Genomic DNA, 13,172 nt, shown 5'->3' with positions numbered 1-13,172 from the left:
ATGTTGGATAAAGGAATAAAGACAATGTCAGGTTCAATAGCCTTGTTAGTGCATTGTACAAATCCGTACAACTGGAGTCCGGGGAACAGTCCGGCTAGTCGATTACCTATCAACTAGACTCCGTAACAATGCCTCACCATATGTCAACGAGGCTGTTTACCCAGAGTAAATACACATAATATTATCTGTTTGATAACTTATGTTCTGTGTTCACTCGTGTTTAAGATGTTTACTAGCTCTCATTCAATGATGCTGCAGCACAGAAGTGTTCTCCAGTGAATTACAGTGCTTTATCTGTGGGTGGGCAATCTCTCTGACAGTGAGTCGGACCCTGGCAAAGAGCAGATGGAAGTTTCATGCAACTCTGCTCCTATTTGGTATCGTTACATTTCATGGTTCCCTCTCACAGCTGAAAGCAAGATGGCTAAGGTAGAGAGATTCTGAGAATCTTGACAATAATGGGTTCCATAATCTAGGACATTTTTATTTCACCTTTATTGAACCAGGTAGGCAAGTTGAGAACAAGTTCTCATTTACAATTGCGACCTGGCCAAGATAAAGCAAAGCAGTTCGACAGATACAACGACACAGAGTTACACATGGAGTAAAACAAACATATAGTCAATAATACAGTATAAACAAGTCTATATACAATGTGAGCAAATGAGGTGAGAAGGGAGGTAAAGGCAAAAAAGGCCATGGTGGCAAAGTAAATACAATATAGCAAGTAAAACACTGGAATGGTAGTTTTGCAATGGAAGAATGTGCAAAGTAGAAATAAAAATAATGGGGTGCAAAGGAGCAAAATAAATAAATAAAATACAGTTGGGAAAGAGGTAGTTGTTTGGGCTAAATTATAGGTGGGCTATGTGTGAGCATGGCGCTTGTAACGCCAGGGTAGTGGGTTCGCCAGGGTAGTGGGTTCGATTCCCGGGACCACCCATACGTAGAATGTATGCACACATGACTGTAAGTCGCTTTGGATAAAAGCGTCCGCTAAATGGCATATTTCTTTTCTATTTCTTTCTATGTACAGGTGCAGCAATCTGTGAGCTGCTCTGACAGTTGGTGCTTAAAGCTAGTGAGGGAGACAAGTGTTTCCAGTTTCAGAGATTTTTGTAGTTCGTTCCAGTTATTGGCAGCAGAGAACTGGAAGGAGAGGCGGCCAAAGAAAGAATTGGTTTTGGGGGTGACTAGAGAGATATACCTGCTGGAGCGCGTGCTACAGGTGGGAGATGCTATGGTGACCAGCGAGCTGAGATAAGGGGGGACTTTACCTAGCAGGGTCTTGTAGATGACATGGAGCCAGTGGGTTTGGCGACGAGTATGAAGCGAGGGCCAGCCAACGAGAGCGTACAGGTTGCAATGGTGGGTAGTATATGGGGCTTTGGTGACAAAACGGATTGCACTGTGATAGACTGCATCCAATTTGTTGAGTAGGGTATTGGAGGCTATTTTGTAAATGACATCGCCAAAGTCGAGGATTGGTAGGATGGTCAGTTTTACAAGGGAATGTTTGGCAGCATGAGTGAAGGATGCTTTGTTGCGAAATAGGAAGCCAATTCTAGATTTAACTTTGGATTGGAGATGTTTGATATGGGTCTGGAAGGAGAGTTTACAGTCTAACCAGACACCTAAGTATTTGTAGTTGTCCACGTATTCTAAGTCAGAGCCGTCCAGAGTAGTGATGTTGGACAGGCGGGTAGGTGCAGTTAGCGATCGGTTGAAGAGCATGCATTTAGTTTTACTTGTATTTAAGAGCAATTGGAGGCCACGGAAGGAGAGTTGTATGGCATTGAAGCTTGCCTGGAGGGTTGTTAACACAGTGTCCAAAGAAGGGCCAGAAGTATACAGAATATGTGTCGTCTGCGTAGAGGTGGATCAGAGACTCACCAGCAGCAAGAGCGACCTCATTGATGTATACAGAGAAGAGAGTCGGTCCAAGAATTGAACCCTGTGGCACCCCCATAGAGACTGCCAGAGGTCCGGACAGCAGACCCTCCGATTTGACACACTGAACTCTATCAGAGAAGTAGTTGGTGAACCAGGCGAGGCAATCATTTGAGAAACCAAGGCTGTCGAGTCTGCCGATGAGGATGTGGTGATTGACAGAGTCGAAAGCCTTGGCCAGATCAATGAATACGGCGGCACAGTAATGTTTCTTATCGATGGCGGTTAAGATATCGTTTAGGACCTTGAGCGTGGCTGAGGTGCACCCATGACCAGCTCTGAAACCAGATTGCATAGCAGAGAAGGTATGGTGAGATTCAAAATGGTCGGTAATCTGTTTGTTGACTTGGCTTTCGAAGACCTTAGAAAGGCATGGTAGGATAGATATAGGTCTGTAGCAGTTTGGGTCAAGAGTGTCCCCCCCTTTGAAGAATCTTTGGGATTCTCAGACGACACGGAAGAGACGTTGAACAGGCTAGTAATAGGGGTGGCAACAATTTCGGCAGATAATTTTAGAAAGAAAGGGTCCAGATTGTCTAGCCCGGCGGATTTGTAGGGGTCCAGATTTTGCAGCTCTTTCAGAACATCAGCTGAACGGATTTGGGAGAAGGAGAAATGGGGAAGGCTTGGGCGAGTTGCTGTTGGGGGTGCAGTGCTGTTGACCGGGGTAGAAGTAGCCAGGTGGAAAGCATGGCCAGCCGTAGAAAAATGCTGACATGACATCTGTGCACAGTAAACACTGCTCTTTCCATAGAAATCTTATTCAATTATTCTATGGTTCTTTCATCGCTGTAAGATCAAAAATAATGTTCTTTGACTACAGCTCAGCATTCAACACCATAGTACCCTCCAATCTCATCATTAAGCTTGAGACCCTGGGTCTCGACCCCGCCCTGTGCAACTGGGTACTGGACTTCCTGACGGGCCGCCCCCAGGTGGTGAAGGTAGGAAACAATCATTCCTCTTCGCTGATCCTCAACACTTGGGCCCCACAAGGGTGCGTTCTCAGCCCTCTCCTGTACTCTCTGTTCACCCATGACTGCGTGGCCATGCACACCTCCAACTCAATCATCAGGTTTGCAGACAACACTACAGTGGTAGGCTTGATTAACAACAACGACGAGACAGACTACAGGGAGGAGGTTAGGGCCTTCGGAGTGTGGTGTCAGGAAAATAACCTCTCACTCAATGTCAGCAAAACAAAAGAGGTGATAATGGACTTCAGGAAACAGCAAAGGTAGCACCCCCCTATCCACATCGACGGGACAGTTGTGAAGGTGGAAAGTTACGTTTTTCTGTGTACATATCACTGACAAAGTGAAATGGTCCACGCACACAGACAGCATGGTGAAGAAGGTGCAACAGCACCTCTTCAACATCAGAAGGCTGAAGAAATGTGGCTTGTCATTGAAAACCCTCACTATTTTTACAGGCAACGGCACTGACCACAACCACAGGGCTCTCCAGAGGGTGGTGCGGTCTGCACAACACATCACCGGGGGCAAACTACCTGCCCTGTAGGACACCTACAACACCCGATGTCACAGGAAGGCCAAAAAGATCATCAAGGACAATAACCACCCGAGCCACTACCTGTTCACCCCACTTCCATCCATAAGGCAAGGTCAGTACAGGTGCATCAGAGCTGGAAAAGAGAGACTGAAAAACAGTCTCATCAAGGCCATCAAGGCCATCAGACTGTTTAACAGCCACCACTAGAACAGAGAGGCGGCTGCCTACCTACAGACTTGATATCATTGGCCACTTTAATAAATGGAACACTAGTCACTTTAATAATGTTTACATATCTCACATTACTCATCTCATATGTATATACTGTATCCTTCATTATCCTTTACTATCTACTGCATCTTAGTTGCTCTGTTGCTGCTCATCCATATATTTTATACCTATATATTCTCATCCCATTCCTTTACTAGATTGTGTGTATTAGTGTATGTGTTTTGTTGTGGAATTGTTAGATACTGCTGCACTGTCAAATCTAGAAGCATATGCATTTCACTACACTCACAACAACATCTGCTAACCCATGTGTATGTGACCAATACAATTTGATTTCATTTGAAAAAGCCTCCCAATGATGTCACTAAATGATTATAACCTCTGAAGTGTCTATACCAAAGCTAATTATGTACAGTAGACACTAATGATCTGGGGGACCAGGCTTCCTCATCTCTGCTATTGAGAATGATCCTTTGGTAAATCCATTTGAATTCAATAACTTTTTGAAAGCATCCCATTTGTTTAAAACAAAACTTTCCATACGTTTGCCCATGGAAGAAGTGGTCATAAAGTCACTTTTTGGACCTGAATGGCAAAACATTCAGAAGATAAAGGTGCTCAAAGTTGATCCATTTTGTATACCCTTAACCATACCATGACATGTCCATGTCTTCATCACTGGAAAAGATAAACGTTTGAGTTTGATATAATTTAATAGCCTACAAACAGTGTTTTCAAACTAAATCTTTCACGTCAATTACCTAAAAATGGGTAAACTCAGATTTTTTCCTATTCGCAAATGTTGTAGCTTCGACCCTATTTCATATCATCTCAGGTTTTGTGTCACGGCTCTCGGCGTAATGAGGATCGGACCAAAGCGCAGCGTGATAAGTGTTCATGATTTTATTTGATCACAAAACACTTGAATAAAATAAACAAGAGGGAAAACCCAAAACAGTTCTGTAAGGTGCATAAACTATACAGAAAACAAGTATGATTCCAAATCAGAGACAACGATAGACAACTGTCCCTGATTGAGAACCATACCCGGCCAAAACATAGAAATAAATAAACTAGAATGCCCACCCTAGTCACAGGGTGGGTGTCATTTCAATCATATGTCCATTCTATGAATTATATTTCTATCACTTCAGACCACTACAATTTAGCTGGTGCACCATTGAAATGTACATTTAATTGAAATGTTCAATTGTAATAACTAACACAAAGTTGACTGTCAGTCCACCCATCATTGAATTTCAACTTAAATGGTCATGTATATTATATTATCTATATTTCTATGATTTCAATATGTTTCCTATGGAGGATTGGCAGTATCACTTGAAACAACAGATATTCCTATTTAAGTCCCATTCTCTGATGTGTGGACATCAAGCCATCTTTGTGGTACCATTTGAAAGTTGACAGCTCTATTTTATTCCACCCTGTATTCAGGAGAATGTTGTCTCAACTGAGGGTGGGCATAACACAAAAACTTTTGATGATGTAAGTAAGCGGCAACATAAGCTGCAACATATGTGAAAATGAAAAAATCAGAGTTTACAATTTTTTTGGATTATTGACGTTAAAGGTTAAAAAATATATTTTTAAAAATATATAAAAATATATATGCGGTACCTGTCAAAAGTTTACGGTACCTGTCAGAGTTTTTATTTGTACTATTTCCTACATTGTAGAATAGTAGTGAAGACATCAGAACTATGAAATAACACATATGGAATCATGTAGTAAACAAAAAAATGTTAAATAAATCCAAATATATTTTATATTTGAGATTCTTAAAAGTAGCCACCCATTTCCTTGATGACAGTAATGCACACTCTTGCCATTCTCTCAACCAGCTTCACCTGGAATATTTTTCCAACAGTCTTGAAGGAGTTCCCACATGCTGAGCACTTGTTGGCTGCTTTTCCTTCACTCTGCGGTCCAACTCAGCCCAAACCACCTCAATTGGGTTGAGGTCAGGTGATTGTGGAGGCCAAGTCATCTGATGCAGCACTCCATCACTCTCCCTCTTGGTCAAATAGCCCTTACACAGCCAGGAGGTGTGTTGGGTCATTGTCCTGTTGAAACCATGCTGGTTAAGTGTGCCTTGAATTCTAAATAATCACCAACAGTGTCACTAGTGAAGCACCCCCACACCATCACACCTCCTCCTCCATGGTTCACGGTGGGAAACACATGTGGGAGATCCTCCTTTCACCTACTCTGCATCTCACAAAGACACAGCGGTTGGAACCAAAAATCTCAAATTTGGACTCTGACAGATTTCCACCGGTCTGATGTCCAGTGCTTGTGTTTCTTGGCCCAAGAAACCACCTTTAGTGGTGGTTTCTTTGCAGCAATTTGACCCGTGAAGGCCTGATTCAAGCAGTCTCTGAACAGTTGGTGTTGAGATGTGTCTGTTACTTGAACTCTGTGAAGCATTTATTTGGGCTGCAATCTGAGGTGCAGTTAACTCTAATTAACTTATCCTCTGCAGCAGAGGTAACTCTGGGTCTTCCTTTCCTGTGGCGGTCATCATGAGAGCCAGTTTCATCATAGTGCTTGATGTTTTTTTACAACTGCAATTGAAGAAAATTTAAAAGTTCTTGAAATGTTCTCTGTTGACTGACCTTCATGTCTTATAGTATTGATGGACTGTCATTTCTCTTTGCTTATTTGAGCTGTTCTTGCCATTATATAGACTTGGTATTTTACTTTTTTTTTAAATGTATTCCAGGTGACTACTTCATGAAGCTGGTTGAGAGAATGCCAAAAGTGTGCAAAGCTGTCATCAAGACAAAGGGTGGCTACTTATATCCATATCAAATACATTTTGATATATAAATATATTTTGATTTGTTTAACACTTTTTTTTAGTTACTACATGATTCCATATCTGTTATTTCATTGTTTTGATGTCTTCACTATTATTCTACAATGAAGAAAATAGTCAATATAAAAAAACACCATTGAATGAGTAGGTGTGTCACAACTTTTGACTATACTGTCATATCTCATGTTCCATGAGCTGAAATTAAATATCCCAGAATTGTTCCATATGCACAAAACACTTATTTTTCTCAAGTTTGTGCACAAATAGGTTTTACATCACTGTTAGTGAGAATTTCTCATTTGCCAAGATAATCCATCCCCCTGACAAGCTGCCCCCAACGTTGTTTTAGCAGTTCGTCCAACCGGCCTCACAGCTGCAGACCATGTGTAACCATGCCAGCCCAGGACCTCCACATCATCCTGACAGCTGATGAAACTGTGGGTTTGCACAACAGAAGAACTTCTGCACAAACTGTCAGACAACATCTCAGGGAATGAGATGAACAGAGTGCCCCATGGTGGCAGTGGGGTTATGGTATGGGCAGGCATAAGCTAAGGACAACGAACCCAATTGCATTTTATCAATAGCAATTTGAATGCACAGAGATACCGCTGTGTCGTGCCATTCATCCGCTGCCATCAGCTAATGTTTCAGCATGATAATGCACAGCCTCATGTCGCAAGGATCTGTACACAATTCCTGGATGCTGAAAATGTCCCTGTTCTTCCATGGCCTGCATACTCACCAGACATGTCGCCCATTGAGCAAGTTTGGGATGCTCTGGATCGACGTGTACGACAGCGTTTTCCAGTTCCCGCCAATATCCAGCAACTTCTCACAGCCATTGAAGAGTAGTGGGACAACATTTCACATGCCACAATCAACAGCATGGTCAACTCTATGTGAAGTAGATGTGTCCCGCTACATGGGGAAAGTAGTGGACACACCAGATACTGACTGGTTTTCTGATCCACGCCCCTACTTTAAAAAATGCTATCTGTGACCAACAGACACATATCTGTATGTGAAATCCATAGATTAGGGCCTAATGATTGTATTTCAATTGACTGATTTCCTTATATGAACTGTAACTCAGTAAAATCTTTGAAATGGTTGCGTTTTATATTTTGTTCAGTGTATATGTTTTCTTCCAGAAATTATAGAATAGTTTGACAACCCTGTTTGACAACTGTTAAATTATATAAATCTCAACTGTTGATCTTTTCCAGTGATGAAGACATGGATATCTCATGGTATGGTGGAGTATGCAAAATGGGACAACTTTGAGCACCTTTTATCTCTTGAATGTTTTGGCATACAGGTCCAAATATCACATTCTGACCACTTCTACACTGGGCAAATATGTATGGAAGGTTTTTGTTCAAATCAAAAGATGCTGTCAAAAAGTGATTGAATTCAAATGGATTTACCCTTTTGCAAAGTTCAGCCATGTCTAAGAATACCACCTACACAGCCTGTTGGTGTGGACCCAAATCTCTCCACTCTGAATCCCAAAAAGGACTGTGTTCAGACCTGCCTTTCTCTCCCATTGCTCCAGACGTCATTTTATAGAGCTGCCACATAGAGAGAGAGCCTTGGTAAAACTGGCAGCTGCATGTTGCAACAGGAGTACAGGGTGGTCAGGCGTGGGAATGAAAAGGATCTGAAAGCTCAAGGGATACCTATCAAGTTTAACAATGAAAAAGTTATCAGGTCCTGCTCACGGAATGGCTTTTCCATTGTCTTAATCTTCTGTTCTAGTATACCTGCAGATACAGATCTCTTCTCACCAAGAGACAGCTGACCCACCTTCCCTCATATAACATTGGAACTGTGGATCCATTTTGAATCATAGTGTAGATTTTTCATAGATATTGGAATCATATTTTTGTCAGGAACCATGGGTCAGAGAAAGTTGTAAAATTACTAATTGTAATTTTAAACATCGTGTCTGTAGTGTCATGTATTAAACTTGTGCTGACTTATATAAATACTGGAATATATTCTTTGGCAACTTTGAATAGGAGTCAACCAAATTCTGTTGATGCTAACGTCAGCAATATTCAAAGTTGCCATGCAGTCTAAATATTGACTTCGGTCACTTGATGTCTTCTTCTATCTTTTCCAGACTGTACATTTCCTTTTTGCCCATTTCTCATTATGAAAACAATAACAGAGCAGCGCAGTAATGCATCAGTGGTCTCACACTAGCTGCCACACACTACATTCCACAAGAAAAGGACAAAGTTGCTCATTAAACTTCTCTATTGTACATGCTGTACAGCAGTGCAGTAGGAGAGAGAGAGAGAGAGAGTGTAGAGCGAGTGAGCGGGAATCAATGTGCTGATATGAGATTGTCTAATGAGGATCAGAAACATCTTAATAAAGCCCCGTAATACCACCTTAATCCCTCATTACAGGCCAATCTGCATTCAGTGTTCCTACCTCTGCAGCCACGGCACATTCCCCTTGCATTGTTCTCCCCATCATGCACAGAGGGCCACGCTCTCTTTGTCTTCTCTGAGTGTCAGTTATATTTGATCCCCTCATTAGACTTTTAGAATAAATTTGAAAATAGTGCTTTTGTGTGCACTTCTTATAGTATCAGTGGACTGAAATGGAAAATGAGACATATGCTTAATAACTCCGGACCAGTGTGGGACTGGGACCCAGACGTATTGATTTATCAGAGATAAGAAATGAAATGTTATAATGGAGTTGGAGTGTTGAGGTCAGAAGTAAAGAGACACTCTTTTGAGTCATGTAATAGTTACTGTATGACCTTGGACAGTGTGATATTAGTAGTCAGACATATAGGCTTTTCCAAAAGAAACCCAATGTTGAGAGTAACCTACATGAATGGTGTTCAAAACAAATATGACACCTGTAATGTGACATTATGCAGAACCACTGAAATCAATCAAACATATGAAATCAAACCTGTCTAACCACATAGCTTTGGAATTACCTTTGCAAGGTATACCCTTGTGAATATCTTACGATGTCCAGAGGGGATGTTGTTGATTGATATTTACCTTGTGACCAGTTCAAATTTCAGGGAAAAGAGGTGTCGGTTGTCCTAACAGAAGTGTGTGTATTGATGATCTTTGCTTCCTACATTATTCCCTCCCTGACTGGAAAAAAGTCAGCTCAGGTCATGGTCACAAAAAAACTATTGTGCTACTTCATCCAGCCCAGTGGATGAAAACAGCAGCCAAACCCTGTGTGAAAACCGGATTATCGACATCAAGGGCATTCATTCCTGCCGTCCATCACACACACTCCAACTTACACTAATGAAGGAGGTTAATGTTGAATTATGCTCTCAAAGAGAGAGAAATTAATCTCTTTCTTTCTTTAGGTGGTGCAGTGCAATGATTCATGTGTGGGGAGAGGATAATTAGCTTGGTGTAGGAGTGCAGAAGGGTTGATGTAGCTAAAGCCCAGCCATCATAAATAACTCTCCCTCTTACTCAGTGTGTTGTACAGCTGAGTAGGAGGAGGGGGGACAAAACATAAGACATAAACCTCATTAAGGGCCAGAGTTGTTAAAACCCCAGCGCACAGCAGTAATGCAGCACAGACGTGATTAGGTAGGGTCAGAGGGAGACATTGATATTGTCTGTGTGTGTATGAATGGAGATCTAGGGCATGTGTCGTTCATTGTCCTTTGACCCGAGGGGGAATATCAGCATCAAGAGACCTTCTTTCCTTATTTTTTGGCAGAGTCTACATTTCCTCTCCTTCTAACGATCTATTCCCAGAGACCTGAAAATCACTGCACATAAGTTGAAAAAACTGTCTTTAAAGGACTGAAAAGGTGTAATTCATAATTATCTTGACAATGGACCAGCCCCGGCAATATTTTTGTAGTCAACTATCAACTAAAGTATATGAGCACTGTATGAGCACTGTTTGAGTGGAAATGTATTTACGTTTTGTTAAACCCAAAGGGACAGTTGCTATACAGGTAGCGATGTCGCAACAAATATGTGCCAGTAGTGTTGAAATACCCAGGGTCCCCTTCACATAGATATGAGTGTCAGTTACTGGAGATGTCTCTTCATCACTCCTAAGGTATTCATTTTCAAAACAGTGAGAACTCTGCATGCCTCATTTATATCTCTGCGTCAGCAAACACTGCCTTACCAAGCAGAACAAACAAAAATACAACAGTTATTCAAAGTACAGCCCAGCATGTTCATTTTGTTTGTATCCATATCCAGTCACCATCGTATTTTCATTAAGCAATAGTTTACATATCGAGTGAGCAAGGAAGTTTGTCATTTATATCAACAAACAGAGGGTCAAAACATTGGGAAAAACAACATCATTGCTTATTGGAAGTTTATTGGAGAAAGAAATGTCATGCAATGTGTACTATGTGATGTTGTCTTTAGGGAAGTGAATGGTCTGTAAGCTGTGGAAAAATGGGTTAGAGGTCCCTATACTCAATCACTGTGGCATATCTCCCCAGAGAGGATGTTTTTGTTCAAACATGCTTTGTGTAATCCACTTGGATCCCCTGTTTGCTTCTTATCTATGCTCCCATTCTCAATTTGCATTAGGAATGTTCCAGGTCTACAAGTCCCCGGGGCATAAACATTACTCAACACCTAAACTCACCAACACCCAAACTTACCAACACCCAAACCTACCAACACCCCAACTCACCAACACACCAACATCTAAGCACACCAACACCCAAGCACACCAACACCCAAGCACACCAACACCCAAAGATACTAACACCCAAATCTACCAACACCCTAACTCACCAACACCCAAACATCTAAACACACCAACACCCAAGCACACCAAATCCCAAAGATACTAACACCCAAACCTATCAACACCCCAACTCACCAACACCCAAGCACACCAACACCCAAGCACACAACACCCAAGCACACTAACACCCAAAGATACTAACACTCCAACTCACTAGCAACCAAAGATACTAACACCCCAACTCACCAACACCCAAACATCTAAACATTTAAACACCCAAACTCACAAACACCCAAACTCACCAACATCCAAACAACCAAGCATACCAACAACCAAGCACACCAACACCCAAAGATACTAATACCCAAACTCACCAACACCAAAACAAACCAACAACTAAACCCACCAACACCAACACCCACACTCACCAACACCTAAACTTTGCTTGGTAAATAATCCTACCTCAAATCCTACCTATTTAGCATTTAGTGCTAGGATAATGGAACCTCAACTTGAACATGCCTTTAATGCTTCATCCCATTCTCCATCCTCCCATTCCCCTCCTCCCTCTAGCTTTACCCCTGCTCTGTTTACACAAGGCAAAAAGAGGAGCAGGTGCAGGCCTCTCTCCTTAGGGGTATATTGTGTGTTTGTGTGTGTATCTTTGTAACTGCGGTAGCAGCTTAACTGCAATCAGAGCGAGAGCATGTGCCAGTAAACACCCTGTACACTAATCACACATGATAGCATCTCCAGCAGATTAGAGTCTAGGACACTAGTCACAAGCAGCCGTGATGACAGCACGCATGCACACACACAAACACTGCTGCTGCCTTTCAGGTGCCTGTGCCTGCACTGTCTGTTATTAGAAAGAGAGGGGAAAGAGAAAGAGAGAGATGTCACAGTTCAGATCTACAGATTACACAGTGCATGTGCGAGGCTTTCTATTGACATAAGCAAAACAAACAGATGTGTGTTCAAATGAGAATATAGTTATTATTTTTATTATATACATTTGGATTGTTCCTTTATAGCACTGTTATATTGAATAGCTATAATGGCATGACTTTGAGAGTATTCTAGAAACACCAACACCAATAACCATACCTTCCTCTACTCCTCTCGCCCTTCTGTCCATTGCATCTCCCCACTGTCCTCAGCCCCAGTAGTGGTGATGCTATTGGAATGTGTGCTCTGGTCTGTTGCAGAATATTTCCCTTTGTGTTTGTCCTCTCTCTCCTACCTCCCTTTGTTTGTTGCAGTTGGAAGTCTTGGGAAAGAAACAAACGGTGGAATTCCGTGAGGGATGTAAAGCCCTGATTCCCAGGCAGGAAGTTGTAAATAGAGAGGGGATGTGGTAATAGTGTGATACCGCTGGGTCTATTGTGTCCTCCCACTGGTCTAATCAGAGGTCTCAGGGTTTTTTTTACCCCCTATTTCTCCCCAATTTCATGGTATCCAATTATTAGTAGTTACTGTCTTGTCTCATCACTACAACCACCCGTACAGGCTCAGGAGAGACGAAGGTCGAGAGACATGCTTCCTCCGAAACACAACGCAACCAAGCCACACTGCTTCTTAACACAGCGCGCATCCAACCCGGAAGTCAGCCACACCAATGTGTCGGAGGAAACACCGCACACCTGGCGACCTGGTCAGCGTGCACTGCGCCCAGCCTGCCACAGGAGTCGCTAGTGCGCGATGAGACAAGGATATCCCTACCGGCCAAACCCTCCCTAACCCGGACGATGTTAGGCCAATTGTGCGTCGCCCCATGGACCTCCCGGTCGCGGCCGGTTGCGACAGAGCCTGGACTCAAACCAGGTGTCTCTGGTGGCACAGCTAGCACTGCCTCAGACCACTGGGCCACCCGGGAGGCCAGAGGGCTCTGTTTTTTTTTACCTCAGAC

This window comes from Oncorhynchus gorbuscha, linkage group LG04 (assembly GCF_021184085.1).
Source record: "Oncorhynchus gorbuscha isolate QuinsamMale2020 ecotype Even-year linkage group LG04, OgorEven_v1.0, whole genome shotgun sequence".
NCBI lineage: Eukaryota > Metazoa > Chordata > Actinopteri > Salmoniformes > Salmonidae > Oncorhynchus > Oncorhynchus gorbuscha.
The sequence above is the reverse complement of the archived record's forward strand: the minus strand, read 5'-3'. Positions refer to the sequence as shown.